This window comes from Chaetura pelagica, unplaced genomic scaffold, assembly GCF_000747805.2.
Source record: "Chaetura pelagica isolate M959 unplaced genomic scaffold, ChaPel_1.0 scaffold28, whole genome shotgun sequence".
Lineage (NCBI taxonomy): Eukaryota > Metazoa > Chordata > Aves > Apodiformes > Apodidae > Chaetura > Chaetura pelagica.
This window is the reverse complement of record NW_009954303.1, coordinates 1,458,096-1,474,207: the sequence shown is the minus strand read 5'-3', so window position 1 is coordinate 1,474,207 and position 16,112 is coordinate 1,458,096.

Sequence of the window (16,112 nt, the reverse complement as noted above, 5' to 3'; positions counted from 1 at the left end):
GCGTGTGTTAGTTCGTGAGGGTGGTGAGAGCCTGGAGCTCCCACAGGGCCTCCTGGCATTGACCCCAACCGCTCCTGCATGGAGAGCTCTGCTCCCCGCCTCTGGCACCCCCGAGCAGGCCTGGAGCCTCGGACACGGGACGCGGGCTGGCTGCCTCCCTCTCCTGCCTCATCGGTTCCGCTGCTGGTGGCACTTCGTCCTCCAGAATCTCCTGTTTGACTAAAAATCTTTACTTCCTCAAATCGCAGTAATCACCAATTACTAGCTCCATAAAAAGCAGACAATACCCACGAACACCCACAGACAGCCCGACACCACACCTCTTCGAGATGTAAACAATCCTGCCTACGTTAAAGAGGAGAAATCCTCTCCATGCAAAGCACTGAGCCTCAGCATTTCCAAAGGCTGTGGGAGTTGGGCAGATGTCCTCTCAAGTTTCCCTTGATCAGCAAGACCAGCTTAGGTAGAGATGTTACAGAGGCAGATCTGCTGGGGATGATTACATGCTTTGGGCACGGGTATTAATTAAAAACTGGTCGTGTTATCAGAGAGGGATGGTTAGTTCATCAGACTCCCCGTGCCCACCAGCTTTCTGAGGGAAGGATAACCTTTCAGAGGCTGTTGCAGCCATCCTTCTCCTCCCCTGCCCTGCTTCCTTCACCCTACTGTGCCAGGGGCATGCAGGGCCCTCCAAGCCCTGTGGTGCTGCAGGTGTGGGGTGCCAGAACCCCTCATCCCACAGGCTGTGGTCTGCTCTTTCAGGGAGGATGACTCCAGCTCCAACTGACTCTCCAGTCACTGACTCTGACAAAAGTTTCAACAGAGCAGTGTCATCCTGAGGCTAGTAATACATTGCAAGGGGGTGTCACAGGAGTGATTTTATAAGAACATATCTTGGTCATGGTTGTTTCGTATCACTCTTTCTTGATCAGAAGTATTTCGTATTAAAAACCATATAGTGGCATCATTTTTGAAACTTTGAAGTGTTTTGAAACTTTGAAGTGTTTTGAAACCCTCCCTCTGAGATCTGCCAGGGAACCCTTTACACAGCACATAACTGCTTTATTTGGCCATTCTACTGGAACGAAACTTCACCCTGGGAATTATTTGAGTATCCAGCAGTGAAATATGATAAATGGAAGACCAGAACTTGAAAATGTATGTTGTCTGTGCTCAAACTGAATATTTTTCTTTAACACCTGCATTTTATCTTTTAATTGTTTATAGTTTTAGTTAACTTTGCATTTAGAAAATGTAGCGGAGGACAGGGAAAAGGTCTCTTGCAGCAAAACCCCACATGCTTTACTGATTGGCTGGGACAAGGATTTTTTACAATGTTTAAAATACCCGATCAAACCATCTGTAGAAAATAATTATCCTTTATGCAGATACTTGATCCAGTCATTATCTGCAAACATTTGAGAACAGATGTCCCTCATTTGAATTCTGTTTTCTTGTTGCCCTTTGTTTGGAGTATTTTTGGCAGGGCATTTGAGGATGAGCTCCATCCAATTTTACTGTGGGGTGCATTGTACCAGGAGTAGAGCATTTAGTCATATGACACACATTTTAAAGCAGGGATGACTTCTGATACAATGAGTTTGTCATGTCAGATTAGCTGGTTTTGTCCTGATTTTATCAAGGAAAATATATGGCAACTAGCACTAGGCAAATTACTGGTGCAAAGGAAACTCCAATAACAAACATTTATTTAATTAATCTTTTGTACCGTACCTTCCAATGGCATATGGCATTTATTTATATCTCACCTAAGGTGATCATTTTATAATTTTATTCCATTGTCAAGTTGACATTACGCCTACTGCTTTTTTCTTCTCCCCTCAGCTGCTGGAAACCCTGCAAGTCCCTCTGGCACACGGAGTGTTTCACATTCATCCACATTCAGTCAATTCCCTCTGTGAGCAGCTCTGAAGAGCAAAGGGTGTGCAAATCCAAGAGCAGTCTCCAGTGCATGCCCTGCAACTTCCCTTCTGTTTCTAAACTCTCTAAAAAATGTGTCACAGTGAAAGGCTGTGCAGCTTTTATGTACTAAGCCCTATGCACATGCATGAAGAAAGGGTGCTCCTTGTTCAGGGCAACATGCTTGTGAGACCTACTCATGTAGGACATGAGTATAAGGTGCTTAACACAAGACAGTTCTTGGCATACAGGTGTGGTAGGAAGTTCAGAGGAATGGGTAGGTTTATAATGCTTGACATGGGGGAGGTTTGCACTGGGTCTTCCCTGGATTAATGTCCTGCAGCTTACTTGTGTCTAACAGGATTTAAAAGGCAAGATTATTGCCAGACAGTCTGGGCAGAAAGGCTGTGGTGTGCCCCTTGGGCCTGAGGGATCTGGACTGCAAGGCTTTTGGCCTGTGGTGCATTGCAAGGAATACTGCATTTACTCCTCTCCTTGCTTTGCTACCTATATCCCCTGAACTGGCTGGCACAGGAGGACCCAAAAGAGTGCATGCCCTGCTCCTCCTGGCCTCCAGACATAGAGTAGCTTTCTTCCCACATGTTCTTCAGAAGCACCAGAAATTTTGGGGAACTGATGGGCGACTGGGAGTCATGTCTGCCATGCAGGGGATACCACAGGAGTTACAGCAGACAAGCCTCTCAAATGAGGATTTAGCAGTTGTGTAAAAGTTCTGCAGTGCTCAATAGAAAAGTCAAGGTACAAGATAGCATGGACCTGAGGGCTGTCCCAGCCTATCAGGGGCCTCTGTTAGATCCCATAACCCCTGAGAGACACTGCAGTACCAAGACTAGCTCAGGGATGGCTGGCTGAGAGCTGCCTTGGAATAGCGAGCCTGAAAGTTTCACTCCTTATTTTTCCCTCCTATGGTTCCCAGGACCAGATTTGTGCAAAACAGGATGTTTGGTAGCAGCTCAGACAACCTCTGTCATATATAGCTGGTTTTCATATCGGCTTTTCCGTTGGGTTGCTTTGCCAGTCTGGCAATAAAGTGGTGCCGCAGAGGACAAGTGGCTATGAGGAAGTAATCAAGGCACCACTCTCTTTGCAACTCTGTCCCTTTACTGCCTCTGATTTTATTGTCATTGCCTCCTGCAGTGGGAAGAGTGCAATGCACAGGTGGGCAAACATTGCCTCACAGAGCCAAGCACTAAGGACTGGAAGTGAACTTTGGTCCTTTACTGGCTTATTGCATCAGAAACACCTGTCCCTTCTTTACCACCTAGTATTTGGTGTGGAGCCAAGCAGCCTCACATCTGATGCCTCAACAACAGCTTTCCATGTTCCCTCTTCTCTCCCTAAGTGGCTGTGATTGTGGTGAAAGAACAGGCAAAGGAGGAAAGAAAGAAGAGTTTTCCTCTTCGTTATTTGAGGTAACATTATTCCCAATGAGCACATCTTAGCCTGGGCAGCTGTGAAGACTCAGCAGGCAGAGAGATATGAATCTGTTAGCTGTCTGAGGCATTTCCAGTGGGTAGCAGAGAAGCAGAGCAGGTGATTGCTGCCCTGACAGAGGGGGTGTGACATTTTTCAGCAAGCTGCAAATATGCTACACAGATCTGGATCTTCAGCAACAGGAATAGATATACCCTCATTGAGAAGAAATGGCAGACTGATTGGCTAGGGATCAAAATGGTGTGTTTGTGAAGCTCTGAATGTGACACTGGCTCTTTAAGTCAAAAACATCCACATACTCCTTCCCCAAGACAAAACGTCTTTGTCCCTGTGCATGAAACATATTACGGTTCAAATTCCTGCAGAGCCATTTTAAAAAGCAAAGTGCATGAGTCTGACAGCGTGGGCCTGCCTGCAACTCTGAGTGTGATTATTAATCATGCTGGATATTAATAACAGCATCTCTTCTTGGTTGGAACATTTGATTTTTTTATAAATAAACACTGTAAGTGGTTATAAATATTGATTGCTGCCAGTAATAGTAAAATGTGTTGGAAATAGTCTTGCTACAAGACAATCAGTCCTGCAGAGGACCAGGCTGGGGAGCAGGGGAGAATAAAGGAGGAAAAAAAAAAAAAAAAAAAAAAAAAAAAAAAAAAAAAAAAAAAAAAAAAGACATTTTGTGTCCTGAACTAGCTGGAAAATAAGGTTTGTATTCAGATGTCTGAGAGCTGAAGCTTCAGGGAAGAGGACTGAAAAATCTGTTCTTGAGGGTCTGTGTTTCCAGGATTAGGAATGAATTCAGTCTTTCCCAGTTACAGAAGAATAGAAGTATTAGGCATTTCCTCTTCTAAGACAACTTAGGAGATGTTAAAGCATGACACTGGTTTTATTTTTTCCCCCACTGATAAGGTAATACTGAGCAATGCCTGCTTCATGCCTCAGCTTCCACATCTGGAAATTGAAAGAAACACTTCTCTCTGCATGATAAGTGTTGTGGGAGCTAATGTGTAAATGTTGGGAAACCTTCATTGCTTAGGAACACGCAAAATTAGGTGGATCTCTCTGTCCTTCCAAGTGGGGAATACAAAAACTATGCTACAGTGAATTTAATAGTAGCCAAAAGAGTTTTAGAGTCAGCTAGGAAGCTTAGGAAATGCCAACAGCCACCCATGGGGTCAGTGAGCCTAGGCTGACCTGCGTGTGTTGGAGAGTTCTGTAAGCTGGAGGAATGTGAGTTTCCTTTTGTCCCAGTGCTGGTGATAACACGTTGTGGACAGGCTGTAATCAAACCCATGCTCTTATTTCTCCCCGCCCAGCACTAGCAGATGAATGGCCCCTTGGAAAGGGGACACAGGAGCCACACACCAGCTCCCTATAGCTCGCTGTAGTTGATATGTTTTCCTTAACTGATAAGCTCTTCCTCAAGTGTATTTTATCCTTCAGCCTGTGTCAAGGCAGAAAAAAAAGGTATAGAGTAAGAAATAGGAGATATATTTTTAAGTCTGGAGAGGAATGACCACACAGTATGCTTGGCTTGTAGGCTACCTGCAAAAAAATAGGTGTTGCACATAACTGGAAGCCAGGGTTTTCCCATCCCCACTAGTTTTGCAGGAAGATGGAGAGAGTGCTGGAAATCGTTTGCATTATTTTCCTAATGCTGCCACCTCTCTCCCAGAGGGCAAAATTCCCTCTAGGCCTCCACCTCGAAAAAAAACCAGCAGGCAGCGAAGAGCCTGTAAGTGTGTTTTTCAGAGTCCTTGGTTCTTTTAACCAATCCTGGATATTATTTGCAAAGACAAAGAACACCTTTCTGTCATGGCTTCCCCTCTGGTACAACTACACGTAAAGCAGTTCAGCTCGTGACCTCCAAAGTGATCTCAGAGCCTGTTTCAGTCTCTATCTCAAGGAGATGGGCAGTCCATCTTCACATGCATGGGGCGCTTCTCATGCAGGGCAGTTTGCCCCCCACAGCCATATGTTCTAATCGGAGCAGCCCTGCATTTGCAAGCCACGGGATGACAGTGAGACTCATGTACCAGGATCAGACCCCAGGGTTTGCTTGAAGTGCCTGCATCCTGCTCACGGAACGCAGGGGGACAGATCCAGGAGCCGCCCTGCACCTCCACTCCTGCTGAGGTCGAGGAGCAGAACTGTGGCTCAGCATCCTGCAGGCACAGTCTAGCCCAGATCAGGGTTGGTGCCTCCGGTGCAACTGCAGCCTCTGATAGCTGCATTAAAGTGTTCCCAACCCCCACCGATTACAAAGGGTGCTGGACAGAACAGGAGTCTGTTTGTCTGCCGCGCTCTGCGCAAACAGTTGCTTCTGTAAATACATCTCACATGAGCAATTAGCCCCTACAATAAAGAGGTCCTGTCTCTGCAGAGGGGTTCGGGGAAGCCGCTCTTAGACCGGGAACCACGGAGAAGCTCAAACAGGCAGCCTTCCGCCTTCCCAGGGAGACCACAGATCTGGGTCTGCAGAGCAGCCCCTCCTTTCTGCTCCAGCTCCCTCGGCTGGAACTCAGTGCTTGGCACAACATGTGTGGTGCCGCCGCTCTCAAAACAGCTCTCTTAGGATAACCAAGCACCGACCAGCGTGGGGCTGCTCAGGGAAGGAGCACACATTGCCCTTCAGCTCCTGTGACACCCTGGAGGCAGCGGGAAGTTATTTTAAGAGTACAGGATAGATTATGCTATGAAATTGAAGCTGGCTGCGAAACACCCAGCCCAGCTCAGCAGCCATTCTTATCACTGACTAAATGCAAGTGTAATTATTTCTCTTCTCTCTCTTTCCTCACCTTGCTAGCATTTTTCTTCTCTTTCATCTTGCACAATTGAAACCTAAAACAAACCCAGGAAAAGCACTAATCAATTATTATTCATGCATACTTGCAATGCCAGGTAGAGGCCTCAGCTGGGCAGCAGGGCTGCCTGTGCCAGGCTCTGGTCACTGTGAAAAGCCACAAAGAAAGTTTTTAATACTAAAGCCCTGGAAGACCTGGCGCCACATCTACAGGGAAGTTGTCAAATATGATTAGCACACAGCAAGCAGTATGCCTTGATGCACAAGCTCTATGTCCAATACAGTGCAATCTGTGCTAAAAAAAAAGGGGGAAGAGGCAGAGTGAAGTGAAGGGGACACGGTCACCCTCGAGCTGCCTGCTCTCTGGGAATGTCCGAGGAGGGCAAATCCTGTGTTTTACATTGCTGTCATTTCTGGCCTTGCTGTGCAAACTCAATTCGTCTTGTCTAAATCCTTCCAGCAAACCTTTGTGTTTTTTTCGTGGGAGGTGGGAATTGAGGCTGAAGTGCTCCTGTGCTGCTGTCACTTGGTCCTACATGGATATCCATGGAGTCCAGTTAGAAGACAGCCAGTTTTGCAAGTCTTGTGTGAAAACCAGAAAATATAGTGACACAGGTTCTTGTTACTGTATTTTGGAACAGCAGAAACCCCACATTTACTCTACCTTGCCAGTACCTATGCTAGAAAAATGTCTATTTTGCTGTATTTGGAACTGGGCAATAAAGCTCTATTCCTTCCCTGCAAGGTGGAGCAAGACGCCGCTGTGATCCCTGGTGCCTGCATGTTGTCCTCAAGGCTTTACCTCCCGAGAAGACTCAATGGCACCATCTGATGGCCATAAGGAAACCAAGCAGCAAAAGCTGTTTGCTCCTGGAGATGGAAGGGGGGGGGGAATTAATGTAAAAGCTATTCCCCACCAGTGACACGGTTTCTAGCTAGGTGCAGATGGAGGTCTTGCTGGAGAGAAAAGGACGTTTTGGAAAGGAGGTCAGGAGTGTTGAGAGGTGGGCTTGTTTGACCTGCATGATGAGAACCCTCTGTCCTTCCTCTCTTGGCTCCTGGAGCATCTTCGGAGAAGGCGTGTGGGAAAGGCAGGTGAGCGACAGCCAACATGCAGTGTGCAACTGGGAAAAAAATATAGTGTGCTGCTGGTTCACCCCAAAACCTGCTCAGGGTACAATGCAGAGTGCCAGAAATGGTGTGCTGATAGCAACAAAAAACCCCTGCTGAAACAGCCTAGAGAAGGGAAAGCTGAGCTCCTGCTGGGGTGTGCATAGGCAGCCACATGAGGTTCTCTTGATGCAGATGCTTCAGACCAATGGGGATTCTTTTGGTAAGTGGCATTTCATTGTTTTTTTCTATGTATAGGAAGTGTTGATTTCTCTAGCAAATACTCTAAACAAAGGTCAGTCTTATTTCATGTCTACTTTGCAGTGTTAGCAAAGATCTGTCCTCTTTCTCTTCTGACTCTGATGTCTGCAAGGGCAGTAAGTGCAAGGAGTCAGCTAAATTCTGGCCTCTGCACACAGTAACATTCTACTACCTGAAATACAGGTTACTGGTCAGAAAGCTTTGCCCAAGGCAATTTCCTTAGATGTATGGGGATCAAATGGTGCCATCACTGAATCATCACTGAAAAAAAATGCCACTGGTTGTTACTGTAGGCCCCTAAATCATGTACATGAAACTAGCTGAAACAACTTCTTGGAGTTTATCTTCCTGGAGTATGGAAGTACCTCCATTGGTCCTTTCATGAGACCAGGCCTTGCTCCAAGGTGTATGTTCCATTAGCAAACCAGGGCTGCATGAGTAGTTTTTAAAGGCAGAGGTGAAAACCCCTATGCTCGGCACACTGGGTTTCTAGCTGACTGTGGAGGTTTCCTTAGGGCATTCACAGGCTCCAAGGCTCTGTTGTCCCCAAACCCACCCAACACTGAGACATTTCTCCCTACTAGCCCTAACCCACCTCCAGGGAAAAACACAGCCACCACCAAATCCCCTTCTCTGGAGGAGCTCTGTGAAGGTGGCTGTAGCAAGACATGAATTTTTCTCCCTCTTCAATGGTCAGTCCTTCCTATGGGCTGCCAGCCTCAGAGCTTGCCTGGTCAGGGCACCAGACACTTGTTTGTCCACCTGTTTCTGAATCTGCCTGTTGTCATAGGCAAGTCTGCTTCCTGGTTAGAGCTAATAGATGCAAGGGAGGGCTTCATCCCAGTCTGTTTCTGGCAGCCAGCACCAGCGTGATGGCTTATTAGTCATTTAGGAAGTGCACCCAGGCACCTGGGAATACAGAAGGAGTGAAGGAGTCCATTTTAGAAGCGGACAGATAGAAAGGTGTTTGCTTCATACCTAGGAAAGGAGCCCCAAGCAGATGATGTCGTTTCTGGCTCTAGGTCCATTAGTCTTTTTTGATACCCAGTGTGTTTCCTCACCCTGCCACCTAGTTGCTTGGGCAATGTGGACCTGAATGGATGGGAGAAATGGCCTGAGGTGTTCAGGAATGTCCTTTGAGCAGTATCTGGATGTTGCTGTGTTGATGAATGAGTGCTCCCCAGCAGACTAACAGGCTTATCTGCCTGTGCTGCTGGGGTGAGTTTGCACAGAGATGCAGTCACCTGTTTACTAGTTGGCACAAGTCATGCTGACAGCTCTGTAAGCATGAGAGAGGGAGAAGAGGACACTGCTGTGAGCACAACCCCTTCAGAAAGTCCATGACATGAATGAGCAGAGACTACGTAGGGCTGGTTCCCATGCAAGGCACCAGCAACGTGAGTGAAAACTCCTCCCTTTCCTCCAGTGAGGAAGACAGAGAAGATTAAGCCACAGCAAACAGGCAGTGCTGGCCAGGCTAAACCCCCATCCTTCTTACCACAGTCCCAGTGCTTTTCCCTTAACTCCCAGCTCCAAGGTCCCTCAGACAAACAGTTCTGGAGGCTGCAGTGGAGACACAAGGAGAGGAGAGGCAAAGAGGTTTCCTGAAACCAAAGCCCCGAAGGGGACACAGAAGAAGCATGGATCGATAGCAGTGCTTCCAAGAGCCTCCAGACTCCCTGCATCAGCAATAATAGAGGGGTGAGCTCATTGCTAATAGCTTTGTTAGGTGTGAGAGCCAAGGGCAGCCAGTGTGTGCCCACCAAAGGCTTGATATCATCTCTGCGGCTCTGTCAGCAGTGCTGCCTGGTGCAAGAGGCAGGAGAATCTTTGCATGGACCTTTTTTTTTTTGTTGAGAAGGAGGTCAAAGCTATATATTATCAAATATACAATGGAGCTGGAGAAACCACAGAGGTTATCTGAGCTAGATGACTCCTTTGTGGTAATCCAGGTTATCTTGCTGGCTGTATGCCCTTTAATCCACTCTGATATAAAAATACCCCAAAGAAGGAGGCTTCCCTGCCTGAGAAGGTTATTCTGCTACCTAAGAGATCTCCATTCGCCTACTGCTGCCCTGCTGGGCACTTGATTGCCTGACTTTGGAAGGGTGCAAAGGGCATGCTAGTGAGACTGGGGTGCATTTAGTTACCAACAGGAGTCCCTGATGGCACCTAAGTCTCACTTAGTCCTGTTTGCTGGTTGCTCTTGCCCTCTTTCAGCAAGAGGCTGGCATGCCAGGTACTTGCAGGGAGCATCTTCTGCATGTCCTGGCCCTTGTCCCTAATGGATGGCCTGTGCAGCAATTAACAGGGAAAGCAAGGCAGGGAGAGGCAGCCCCAGCAGCACTTTGAGTTTATGATGTACTTTTGCTTGGCATCAGCAAAGTCTGAGGAGTGTCTCTGGTGGGGGAAGGTTAATGCTCCCTGGCTGGAGACAGGGCTGTCTGGCTCTCACCCAGGGCACCACCAAGTCTCCTGAGCAGTGGCTCTGTGGAGGCTCCCTCTTCCCAAATGCAGATGCTTCATCCCTGCGCTGTGCCTGATGTCTGCTGGGTCAGAGCTGAAGCCAAGCTTTGAAGCCAGGCTGAAGAAAGCAGCATTGAGCCATAGAGGATTGTTGCTGACCTTCTCTCAAGCTTCCAGTGTTGGGTGTGCACATGGGTCATGGATGGGACACACAGTCGGGAAGGCAGTGGGGACTGTCACTCTTGCTGATGAAGAGAACAGCCTGGGATGTCAGTAAGGAAGAACGGGGTTTGTCTGGCACTAAGCCGCGCTCTAAGCGCTCCCAAAGGACATGTAATGTAGGTAAACGTCCTTTCCCGTCGCCTAGTGTTGCAAAGACAAAATTTTCGTGGCGTAAAGAGCTCTCGAGCTTTTGGGAACTGCCACTAGAGGTTGCTCGCATGCCTTGCTGCATGCAGGCCGGCTGCTGCAGCGGCTGCAGGGTGCTGAGGGCCAGGAAACAGCTTTGGCTCAAGACACAGCTCAAAGACTTTCCTTCAGCCCTGGTCAGAGCCCGGCTTTGAAGCAGGTGTCATGGAAGTGTGTCCCACTGTGCTCTGGTTTGGGCCATCGATACCCTGTTGGCTTCTGCAGAACAGTCTGGCTCTGCTGTACCCTTGGTTGCCAGGGTTGGCACCAGCCTTTTGGCAGCCACTGGTGCTGTGGTGGATGCCATGGGGCAGCAGTGGGGTGTGCAAGATGGGAGCAAGCCTGGCAGATTTGTCCTGCTTTCCTATGGCATCATGCCCAGCTAGATGTCCTCACGGGTTAACGTTTAGGGGAGGTCAATGGAACAGAGGGAGCACGCAAAGATGTGCTTAGCAAAGCATGCAGGGGCTTCATTTCCAGCCCACAGGCAGATGTCCAGGCTTTTGCTTCCCTCTGCTGCATCTCTGGCTCCTGTATTCCTGGCTGCTCCCAGCCTTGCCTGAGCTTGGTGCTGTGGAGCTCTCCTGTGCAGGGTTTTTCCAAAGAGGCACTGGGGTTCTGCTCATCCCAGCCGGATGGAAAGACTTCCCCCACATCAGCGGTGCAGGAATAGGCTCTCAGTGTCTATTATGTAGAGACCCGTGGAAGGGTGGTGAGAAGAAGCACCCCAGGCACAGCCCAAATCCAGAGCAGCCATGCACTTCCAAGTGGGGCAGATCTATTTCCATCAGCACACATCTCTGTGAGGCACAAACCAGACCTGGCTTGCGGTCCCCCAGGTGTGCCCTGGCACAGGGGCTGTGTCTGCTCTCCAGTAGCCCTCTTGGTGCTGCTTAGGCTCTGGCTGGAGTAATGGGCCCCCTAACGACAGGAGGGCTGAAGAGTGATGCCACAAAGCAACAGCTGGAAAAAGAACATGAAGAATATAAAAAGGCAGGGACTAGACAGAGATGAAGGAGAAGAAAATGCCATCCCAACGCAATTCCTCCAGCTCTGCTGCCTGCGCTGCGCTTCTTGCATCCCAAGCAACTGTCCTCATGGTGGTAGGGCCTTGCAGAGGACCTGTGTCCTCCTCTGGCAGTGGCAGTCCTGGCATGGCAGGGCCTTGCAGACACAGATATGCACCCATCAGGATGCAGCTCTCTTCCTAGCATGACTGGCTGTGACTCAGAGAGTGCCACAGGGGAGCAAATCAGATAGGGAAGATGGTGCCTTTTTGTTGTTTGGGAACAGAGCCACTTTTTAACATGGAGGCCTGTCATAGTTTGCCAAAGTATTTTGCAGACACTGCAGCATCCACTAGGCAACAAGACATTCTGTAGAGAAGAAGGAGGGTTGCAATTAGTGGGCAAGATGGAGCTGCCGGGTCATGCTGTGGACATCTGAGAGGCCAGCTGAATTTGGGCAGACATTGATCCATGCAGACATTCAACATGGATAGTTACTGGAGGAGAGGATTTTTGTGTGTGTGCTTACCCTGGTACCATGAAATGGGATTTTGGGAGGCATTTTCTCTTGCCCTTTTCCTACCCACATAGCTACTGCCTGGCAGTGCAGTGAGCAGGAACAATATATTGAGGGTCTGCTGGCTTGATCAGTAGAGGTTGCACCATTTTGGGTCAGGGCATGTATATTCAGTGGTAAGCCCACAGCAGGATAATTACCTCTCTTTCTGGATGGCAACTTATCATAGAAGATCATCAAAGTTCCAACCACCCTGCCATGAGCAGGGAACCCACCACTAGATCAGGTTGCACAAAACCTCACCCAGCCTGGCCTTAAAAACCTCCAGGGATGGGGTATCAACAACCTCCCTGGGCAGCCCATTCCAGTTCCTCACCACCCTGATAGTGAAGAATTTCTTCCTAATATCTAACCTAAATCTCCTGTCTTTCAGTTTAAAACCCTTACCCCTTGTTCTATCACTATCCACTCTGATGAAAAGTCCCTCCCCATCTTTCCTGTACGCCCCTTGCAAGTAGAAGGAAGTAGTACTGGAAGGCTGCTATAAGGTCTTCTTGGAGCCTTCTCTTCTCCAGGCTGAACAGCCCCAACTCTCTCAGCCTGTCTTCATAGGAGAGGTGCTCCAGCCCTTCGATCGTCTTTGTGGGCCTTCTCTGGACCCTCTCCAACAAGTCTGTATCTTTCTTGTGCTGAGGGCCCCAGAGCTGTTCACAGCACTCCAGGTGTGGTCTCACCAGAGCAGAGTAGAGGGGCAGAATCACCTCCCTGGCCCACACTTCTTTTGATGCAGCCCAGGATGCAGTTGCTCTCTGGGCTCCAGCACACACTGGCAGCTCATGTTGAGATTCTTATCAACTACCACCCCCAAGTCCTTCTCCTCAGGACTGCTCTCCAGCCATTCTCCCCCCAGCCTGTATTTGTGCCTGGGGTTGCACCAACCCCAGTGCAGGACCTTGCACTTGGCCTTGCTGAACTTCAGGAGGTTGGCACTGGCCCACCTCTCCAGCCTGTCAAGGTCCCTCTGGATGGCGTCCCTTCCCTCTAAGGTATTAACCACACCACACACCTTGGTATCATCAGCAGACATGTGTGTGTGTGTGTAATTAATTCTCCCAATCCCTGCTTTCACCTTCTGTGGCCTTTGTGTTGAGGTTGGAGCACTTGACAGAGAAGACCGAAGCGAAGAAGTCATTGAGGACCTCAGCCTCCTCAATATCCTGTGTTGCCACCTCACCCGTTTCCTTCAGGAGAGGGCCTACACTCTCCTTGGATGTCCTTTTCTCCCCAGCATACCTAAAGAAGCTTTTCTTATTGTTCTTAACATCCCTGGCAAGATTTAATTCTAGCAGGGATTTGGCTCTCCTAACCTGATCCCTAGCTGCTCGGACAACCTCTCTGTAATCCTCCTAAGATACCTGCCCCAGCTTCCACCCCCTGTGTGCTTCGTTCTTCAGTTTGATCTTTATTAAAAAGCAATAAATAATGTATCTGTAAAGGAGAGGCAAGCGAGAGACACAAACGTCATCCCTGGGGCAATGGAGATGGATGAGTAATGGGGTCCTTTGAGTTAGTGTTGCCCAGCCAGCTCTGAGTCACTGAGCAAACAGCACCAGCCTGGAGCCAGCAGCAAGGCTATTCTTAGCCACTGGCCTGTCAGGAGATGCTGTGGAGGGAGAGGAGGCAGGTTAAGGGGTGTCAGCAGGGACGAATATTTGTTTTCCAACTAAAAAGCCCCTGGAGCCATCCTGAGGTTTGGTTACAGTAACCCAGCCTGGAGATGGCAAGTGTGAGGATGCTGATGTGCCAGGGAGCTCAGGCTGAGTTTCTCAGGGAGCTGGAGGGAGGGAAGAGGCACCCAGGGAGATGGGTGGTCCTCAGCTGTGTGCATTGTCTGCCAGGATCCCGAGGTTCCATGGTCCCACAAGCAGGATGTAACAAAGATCAAGCATCACCCTTACCTGCCCCCCTTCCACCTGCTCTGCAGGATCCCATGTTGAGCTTCCCCAGATCGACCTCCTTCAAGGCAGCCTGACATCCCTGCTGTGGCTGGGGTTGCATCAGCAGGGAAGGGAGGCGACAGAGGGGTGCTATGAAGGCCTGGGCTCGGTTGTGCTTGTGCTCATTCTAAATAAAGCACCTCCAGTCATACTGGCTTGAGCTGCTGGCTCAGCCCAGAAGCCTGGAAAACTAAATTACATCATCTGGGTACTGCCGACAGACAGTATTTCCACTCAGCCACTAAGTGCTCTTCTCTTCACCTGGTTTCAGAGGAAGAGAAGAGTGTGCCCAGGGAGCATTGCTGTGTTTAGGGAACCCCCTAAAAGTGCCATTTCTCCCTGCAAAGGACCCAGGCAGACACTTGACCCTCATTTTGGTCTCCACTCTCACCCAGGACATCCCAACTGAGCCCCTCTGTGACCCAAGAGGGACCCTGCACCCCAGAGAAACCCCAGCAGCATATCTGCTCTCTAAGCAAGTCTTGCTCCGAGTGGCTGGGACAAGGCCAAGAACTGGCCCATTGGCTCCTTTTCCCTGTGCTGCCAGCACTGCACTGGACACAGTGATGGGGGTTGCTCCCCTCCAGGTCCTGCTGGGGAATGCACATGGCTAAGGAGCACTTGAGTCCCTAGGTGCCTTACCCCTTCAGAGGGAGAATTTTGGGACTCATCCGAATCAGTAGGCTCATGAGCCTCGACTGTATCTACTGCACTGCGAGCAGGGTATGTCACCACCTACTGAAGTGGTGTTGTGGCGAGGAAGGCAAGCGGCAATACAAAGCATCTGCATCCTTCTGACATCCCACAGATGAGAACCCACAAATGGACCAGAATTACCCTATTAATTGGGAAATTATAGCTTGGTGGCACAGGAGCAGGACTGGAGGCCAGGATTTCCCCCATGCAGTAGTTTGGCTTCAGCTCTGCCTTCTTGGGTGGCCTTTGGCAAATAACCTGTCATCTTTGCTCCAGGTTTTCTATTTTTACAAACTAGGGTGAGTGGGATTCTCCTCTGATTTCCAGAGCTCTCAGTATTTGGTAGAGCTGATCCCCATCTGCCGGGGTACATGGGAAAGGAAAAATCAAGCCCAGTTACAATAATTACTTTTCCTCTTCCCATGGGTGTTGTAAGGATTAGCTCATGTTTAGTCAATCTCCCTGTAAGTGCTAAACATTATTAATGTCTTGGATGGCTCCAGGAGTGAGTGTGGCTTTCCAGGGAGTGACGGGGTTTTTTCCCTTTGTTGGCATGGAACTGCCCAAGGTAAGCAACATCCTTTTTCTGTTAGGCTCAGTGTGTAGGGTAGTGTCTGCAACACAAGAGCAGTCCTCACCTCACTTTCCATCAGTGTTGGAGGGGTGAAGCCCATCCCTTGCATTGATGCACAACCAGCAGGGCTCTGGAGGAATGCACATCCCATGGATGGTCCTAATAATGGGCTTATCTCACTGATGAGGCAAATGGCATCTCCCAGGCATGTAGTGAAGCAGGGCCGAGCCAAGGAGTCGTGCCAGGAGCAACAAGGGACATGGCTGCAGCATTGCCAGAGATCCACCTGGTAGCCAGGGCCAGAGGCCAGATCACAGCAGTGGCACAGCTTGGTGTACAGGTGTGAGTGTCCTGACTTGAGCAGGGGTGCATGTGTGGGGGTCAGTTTACGGCCCCAGGTGCCCTCAGGGTCCTGACACAAGGTATCTCTGTGTACCAGAAATATTTACACTGCTGCAAAGTGTGGAAAAGCAATGTACATCACCTAATGCTGGAAAGATGCGGGAGATGATAAATTCTCTTTACCAGGCTCCAGTGCTGGAAGAAGGTCCCAAGTCCTCCCAGGAGAGGAAAATGGCTTGTGGCTGACTCAGCTCCTGCCTGACCGCTCCAGTAAATGTCCCTTCTGGGGACCTCCCAGCTCTCTGGGCAGGGATTTAGGGGGCTGAAATTCCTTCAAATGCTGGGCCCTGCCACCTTGGTTCTCCAGCCCTGTGGAGACAGGACTGACTTTTTGTGACCCCTTCTCCCTGCACTGACTCAGCCATGCCCCCACAGTGGGTGGCCACAGCCTGGGGTGGGACGGCCCAAAGGTAGAGGCAGTATGGACTGGCAAGCTTTCAAAGAGGCCACAAACTAAATAAATAGCCATCAGCCTATTTCAGTGGCTGCTATG